Source organism: Chiloscyllium plagiosum, chromosome 8 (assembly GCF_004010195.1).
Source record: "Chiloscyllium plagiosum isolate BGI_BamShark_2017 chromosome 8, ASM401019v2, whole genome shotgun sequence".
In the NCBI taxonomy this organism is placed as follows: Eukaryota; Metazoa; Chordata; class Chondrichthyes; order Orectolobiformes; family Hemiscylliidae; genus Chiloscyllium; species Chiloscyllium plagiosum.
The window spans coordinates 37597912-37604775 of record NC_057717.1 but is presented as its reverse complement, the minus strand read 5'-3'; the positions used below and the strand labels follow the sequence as shown (position 1 = coordinate 37604775).

The following is a 6864-nucleotide window of genomic DNA, read 5'->3' as shown; positions in this document are numbered from 1 at the left end:
TGATGTGAGGAAAGTCCTCGGACTCAAAAATGTCGAGGAGTCTTGTTGGCATTAGGGTCTTCAAGGCAGAGCTAAAGCCAATATACAGAAGTCTGATGCAGGTGTCCATTTTATCCAGATGTTCCAGAGATGAGTGAAGTGCCAGAAAGATGGGGTCTGCATGGATCGATTACGATCGTGGCGAATTATCGAGGACCTCAGCAATCTGGGAGTTAATGTTTACCATTCCTAACCTCTTAAAGCACTTCATAGATGAGATCGGCCATGATTGTATTAAAAATCGGAGCAGGGTCGGTGAGCCGAATTCCAGACTCATGCTGCTATTTCTTGTGTTCATTTGTTCTTTATAGCTCAGAATGGTCCTGGCAGACAATGAAGATCCACACACACAAATCCCATTTCTCGGCTATAAGCCCATCGTCCTGAAGGTTTCAGCAATGCATGGGATTATTGAAATACCACACAGGTAATATGAACGCTTATGATTCAAACATTAATCCTAGTAATGAGATTGTGTGAGACTTTACGTTTTCCTGAGTGTATGGTAGCCAACTGTAAAATGAACCTCAGCAGGAACTGCAAAGAGGAGGGTATCAGAGTAAGGAGCACAAGCAGTCCAAGAGCTGCAAATGTTGTTCGGAATAGGGCCACCTGCACAAGAACTACCCAAGACAGAGGGGTGGGGGGGGGGGGGGGCTGCGAGTGAGGATGTCAATCCAATATTACCAGAAGTGTTAATGGGAGTTAATCAATCAATGAATTAATTAAAATTTGATCAAGAAATGTATCTGACTCTCTGTGTCACTGTCTGTCCCTCTTTCTTTTAAAGTGATAAAATACCGCCCTCTGCTGGCCTCACAATGTCACTGTACAAGCAGCAGATTTTTTTTTTCTCTGGGACACTTTGCTCCTGTCCCTGTACATTCTATTATTTCTGACAGTCTCACAATGCCCTGAATGACGCAAAGGCCCAAGCGGCTGCGCAGTGACGTCACAAAAAGGATGGCCACAAACAGCAGGGAAAGTCTGACAACGAGAAAGTGAAAGGAGGCAACAGGTGACTCGTGCCAGGGCCGTGAGGTGAGGGAGAGCGATCCCCTCTGGCCGCCACGAGAGGAACCAGCAACCACTTTCTGAATGAAAGCAAATAGAAATTTTTGGAGAAGTAGGTCGTTTATTCTCATTTCATCATTTCGTAACAAGGCAGCACCCACCCCCTGAAATACTTCAATACTATGGTACAGGAAATGTATAAATGTTAGGAACCACAGAACGATGAAAAGGTTTAACATTGTTGCTTGGGCAGAATTTCAGCAGTGTCCCTGTTTTCTGCCTCCCTGCATTTTCAAATCGAAAAGTTACATTTGTTGCTTCCGATTCAAAATGAACCTTCTCTGAATTTAATGAAGGAAAACAAAAGAAGTGGAGAGCAATAGTGATAAGGGGATTGCATTGTTCGGGCATCAGTCAGATGTCTGTGACAGTGCAGATGCGACACCAGGTAGCACGCTGTCTCCCTGGTTGCAGAGTCTGGGATGTCACTGAGTGGCTGAAGGACAGTCTGAAAAGGATACTAGCAAATATAAGATGTGGCAACGGATGAAGCCTTGAAACAGTATATAGGAAGTTGTGAGATCAATTGACAACACAGGGTTAAATGCAGAGTAAAGTTCCCTCGATGATGCCTATCCAAACATTTTGAAGATATGTATAATCTGAGAAGTGATAGAAATTTAACTCACTCTCAACTATCACCACAGAAACACACGTGCATACGCGCACGCGCGCACACACACACACACATACACATGCACACGCAGTAATTCTCGATTGTTATCCATTTTAATCGAAAATAGATGTATTCCAGAACTTACTCACAGAGTTCTTTACTGGATTGTTTCTGTTCAGTTTGGTTTCCCAATTATATTCCTGATTCGTAACATCCACATGGACAATTTTCCTCAACACATGTGCTATGTCCTGCTCACAAAAACAGCATTTGATTCCAATACCGTATGTTGTTTGATACAACATTTCTGTGTCGGGGGGATTGAGTCTTGAGTCCGACCCAGGTGTGTGAATGTCCTGTTTATCTGACATCCAGGATTGTTTAATGAAGCTTTGATGTTTGGAAATCCCGATTTTTTTTTTACAATCCCTTAGTAGAACTGTATTTATTTTCAGTCAAGTGCTCCTTTAATCTGGATCTTATTAATTGATTCAACATCATTGTCCACAACATTGGACATAAATCGGGAGAGTTAAAGTGATGGCGTCACCAAATGTTTGGACAGTTTGGCAATTATGACCAGGACTTGGGCCGAGGGAGGTGAAGACATTTTACTATGATCGTACAGGAGATATGGACACCATGAAGAATCTTCAAAATGATAACGGATGAATGTGGCAATTCACAGATATTCTGGGCGAGCAGAGCGAAACAGGCAGACACACTGAATAAGGAACAGAGAGCGACAGAAGCATTTTGAGATTTCCAAAAGGCATCTGCTCAAGTCAGTCTTGATCTAAAAACTGAGTATATTATTGGTGAAACTAGTTTACAAGTAAATTGTGAAGTGGAAGTAAGCTGCTATCAAACAGATCGATGAAGCGATGGTAAGTGAATGGGCAAAGCACTGTCGATTACAATATAAAGTGGAGAGTGTCAGGGAGAATCGAAAGAGACTTTAGTTTAAATCGGGAGATGTGATAGGACTCTGACGTAGAGAGGGATCTGTGTGTCCTGGGATATTAAAACACATTGAGTTACTCTGCAGGGGCAGCAAGGTATTAGCAAGGCAAAGGGATGAAGTTTTCGTTTGTTCATCGGACGTGAGCATCACTGGCTGGGCTCAGCATTTATCCCTCATTCCCATCAGCCCTTGAGAAGATGGTAGTGAACTGCCTTATTGAACTGACGTACTCCATAAAACATTAGTTTTGGAGAAACTGAATGTCGCAGAATAAAACTGCAGCTTTTTATATTTCCAGTCCCAATTTTAAACTTAACTGTTTGGGTGGCACAGTGACTCAGTGGTTAGCATTGCTGCCTTAGAGTTCCAGGGACTCGTGTTTGATTCCAGTATCGGTCGACTGTCTATGGAGTTTTAAGTTCTCCCTGTGTTTGCGTGGGGTTCTTTCAGATGGTCCTGTTTGCTTCGACATGTAATATTGGCCATGCTAAATTGCCCATAGTGATCAGATATGTCAAGGAAATGTACAGTGATAGGGCAGGGGAAATTCCACCGCAGGGATTATATATTCATTTACTCTAGACTGGGTTAGAGACTGGAATTCCATGTGTTGTCAGCAAGCTGATGTACAGCAGAACAAAGTCTCTAAGCTAATTGAGGGGAGCAATTCGTAGAGCAGGGAGAGAATAGGGAAAAACAAAGTGCTGATAAAAGCTCAACAGTTTTAGCAACATCTGAACAGAGAAACCAGAGTTACCACGTCGTATCCGGTCACCGTTTATCTGAGCCAGACCTGAAACTTTAACGCTGATTTGTCTTCACAGATGCTGCCAGACCTGCTGAGGTTTTTCAGTAACTTTTGGTTTTGTTTCTGATTGACAGCATCTGCAGTTCTGTCAGATTGTATTTAGATAGTGAATGGGGTGAAGTTCAGAGTAAAGCTGTTTCTGCACTTCAGCTTTTCTAACTCCCAGACCATGTTCACCGTGGAATTAGATAATGACGAAGTCAACCCCTATCCCCACACTGTCCCTATCAAATGCACTTAGCATAGTTATATCACTGGCTTATAGACAGAGTACATTTCCCTGTACACTTTCTCCACTAAACCTCTTCGGGTCCGGGAAAAATAGGGTTACATACAATGTGCAGATATGTCCACAAAAACTCCCGTGGCAGGGGAAGCTCTGTGTTAGATTACAGAGTAAAGCTGCCTCTACAGTGTCTATCACACACTCTTACATAGCTCATACGCACAGACACACTGACATGCGGTCACACATGTTCAGTCACACGCACAGTAGAGCATTGCAAACTCCCGATCTCAGAACATCAAACTCCAACACACCTCGCACTCAGCCAATCTCAGCCGGGATGAATGTGATAGGTCAGTGAGGAGAGTGGGGGAAGGTAGCTTCAGGGCAGAGGAAATGACCTGGGAGTTTCAGTGGGAGACGGACTCCCTGAGATTCTTGTAGAGAGAGGAGGAATACTTCTTCAAGGCAGGCATCCTTGCAAGAGGATTCGCAGTAGGGTTAAAATCAACTCGGTAAAAGCAATTACTGCAGATGATGGAAACCAGATTCTGGAATAGAGTGGTGCTGGAAAAGCACAACAGTTCAGGCAGCATCCGAGGAGGAGGAAAATCCGACGTTTCGGGCAAAAACCCTTCAGCAGGAATACAGGCAGAGCGCCTAAATGGTGAAGAGATAACAGAGAGAAGAGTGTAAATTGGAGCACTGAAGAAGACGTAATGAGGAACAACGAAATGCTGCAGGTGAACACGTACATTGCTTCAGTTTTCACAGTGGAAGACGCGTAAGGAAGAAGTGAATGAACTGCCAACACTAACGAGAAGATGCCGAGGAAACTGCAAAGTATGAAGGGATTAAATCAACGATACCAGATGGACGGCATTCACGATTTCTGAAGGAGATTGCTGAGGAGATTGTGGACGAATTGGTGGTGATCTGTCAAGAGTCATCGGCGTCATGGTGGGTCCCAGATGACTGGAAATTTTTAAATGCTACGCCCCTGCTGAAAGAAAGGAGAGAGGCAGACAGAGACTACTGTCGGCCATGCTAACGACAGTGTTGCACGGTTCTTGGAAATGGATGTTAAAATAGAGCAAAGTTTGCACGTCTCATCAAGATGACGTCATGTCTAACAGACATGCTAGATCTCTTTGAGGAAGTACCAAGCAAGTAAGGCAAAGCAGAACCAGTGGACGTGATCTAATTCAATACTCATAAGTCCTGTGATAAGGTGCCATACAGCAGACTGCAAAATAAGATAAGAGCGTGGTGTCAGTGACAAGGAGGGGATTGGCTGACTGGCTGAGTGAGTTCAGAGGGGTCTTTTACAGAATGGCAGCCACTGACTTTTTAAGACTTGCACAGCGATCGGTATTGAGAACATAACTATTCACGTTATACATTGTACATCTGGACAAAGGAACAGAGTGCATTGTCGCTACATTTGCAGTTGACACAAACGTAGTTGGAGAGACTGTTCGTATCAAGAAAGCTGGGAGAATTCATAAGAACCTGGGCTTGTGCAGAGAGTGGGCAAAGAAGTGGCAAATGGAATACAATATGGGATGTGTCAGGTTATGCAGTATGAGCGGAAGAAGGCAGGCTTCGACTAATTTCTGTTCACGGAAAGCCTTCAGAAATCCGAAACACAACGTGACTTGGGAGCCCGAGATCAGGCAGGTTCAGTTGAAAGTAAGGAAGGAAAATTCAATTTTATAATTTATATCAAGTGGCCTCCAATACAAGAGCAGAGATGTCTAGTTGAGGATTTATATATTTGTGGTCAGACCGCATTTGCGATATTGCAAGAAGTGAGGCCCGATATCTAAGGGTAGAGTCAGAGTCATACAGCAGTTTAACAAACTGTTCACTCCATATATACCATACAGATCTCATTCCCAAATTAAAATAGACCCGCCTGCCTGACTTTGGCCCAAATAGCTCCAATACATTCCAAATCAGTTACTTATCCAAATGACATTTAAATAATTTAACTGTAAGTGCACCCATAACTTCCTCGAGCGGTTTATTGCACACAGTGACCAAAGGGTGTAAAACAAAAGCTGCCTCTCATGTGCGTTATAAATCTTCCTTCTCGTACTTTAAAAATATGCCCCTAGATTCGATCTCCCTCATCTTTGATAGTAGTCTTATTTATGCTCTTCGTGATTTTATAAATAGCTATAAAGCCAAACGTCGAAATCCTCTGCTCCAGTGGAAAAAAACGCAGCCTATTTTTATAAATAAGACTTCCATTCATGACATCATCCTGGTAAATACTTTCTGGACCCTCTCCAATACAATAAAATCCTTCTCATAACGAGGAAACAAGAACTGTACACAAAACTGCAGAAGATATGATGACATTGGATAGGGTTCGAAGAAGGTTTAAAAGAATCATCCTGGGGGGAAGAAATAGTTGTCATAAAATGTTGAAATCTCAGGAGCTGTAATTGATGCAGTTTAGAAATTTGAGGAGGATCTGATTGAAACTTATACAATACAGAGAAGCGTACTTAAAGTGGCTGTGGAGAAGATTTTCAACTAGCACGAGAGACCAGGAGCCGACTGCACAGTATCAGAGAGAAAGGATGACCATTTTGAAGTGAGATGCGGAGGAGTTTCTTCAGCAAGAGGCTAGTCATTCTTTGGAACTCTTTGCCGTAGAGGACTTGGAGGTCAAGTCACTGCGAATATTTAAGAGAGACATAGATCGGCCCCTGATTGATGAGGTGATCAACAGTTACAGGAGATGGCAGAAAGCAGAAGAATGAGGTTGAGAAACATATTAACCATGACCAAATGGAGAGCTATCGATGGGTTGAATGGCCTAATTCTGCTCCTTTATCTTGTGGCCTTCTCGCTATTGCGTGTGACTTCCATCTGCCCATAGACTGAGCAAATCAGGTCAGTAACAATACTCTGGAGGAGACATACCTGGTGCATGTATGTGATGGTTTTCTGAGTGGCTACATTAAGGACACAAATGGAGGACAGAGCATTCTTTATTACGAACTATAATGGCCATTGGTGAGCTAGCTTAGTTGGCTGATCGACGAGATTGCGGTGAAGAATGACAGCAACAGCATGTGCACAGTTCTTGTACTGGCCTCATGAAGTAACAACATTCTCAATCC

The 6864-nt window shown here is 43.1% G+C and overlaps 1 long non-coding RNA gene across 1 annotated transcript in view; it reads left to right on the top strand.

Annotated features, from left to right (window-relative positions):
• Positions 1–469, top strand: part of LOC122552413 — a 2953-nt gene extending 2484 nt beyond the window's left edge. Inside the window, exon 3 of the long non-coding RNA XR_006312378.1 lies at positions 356–469. This is a non-coding gene — a long non-coding RNA (uncharacterized LOC122552413). The remainder of the gene's footprint in view (positions 1–355) is intronic.
• The last annotated feature ends 6395 nt before the right edge of the window (positions 470–6864 follow it).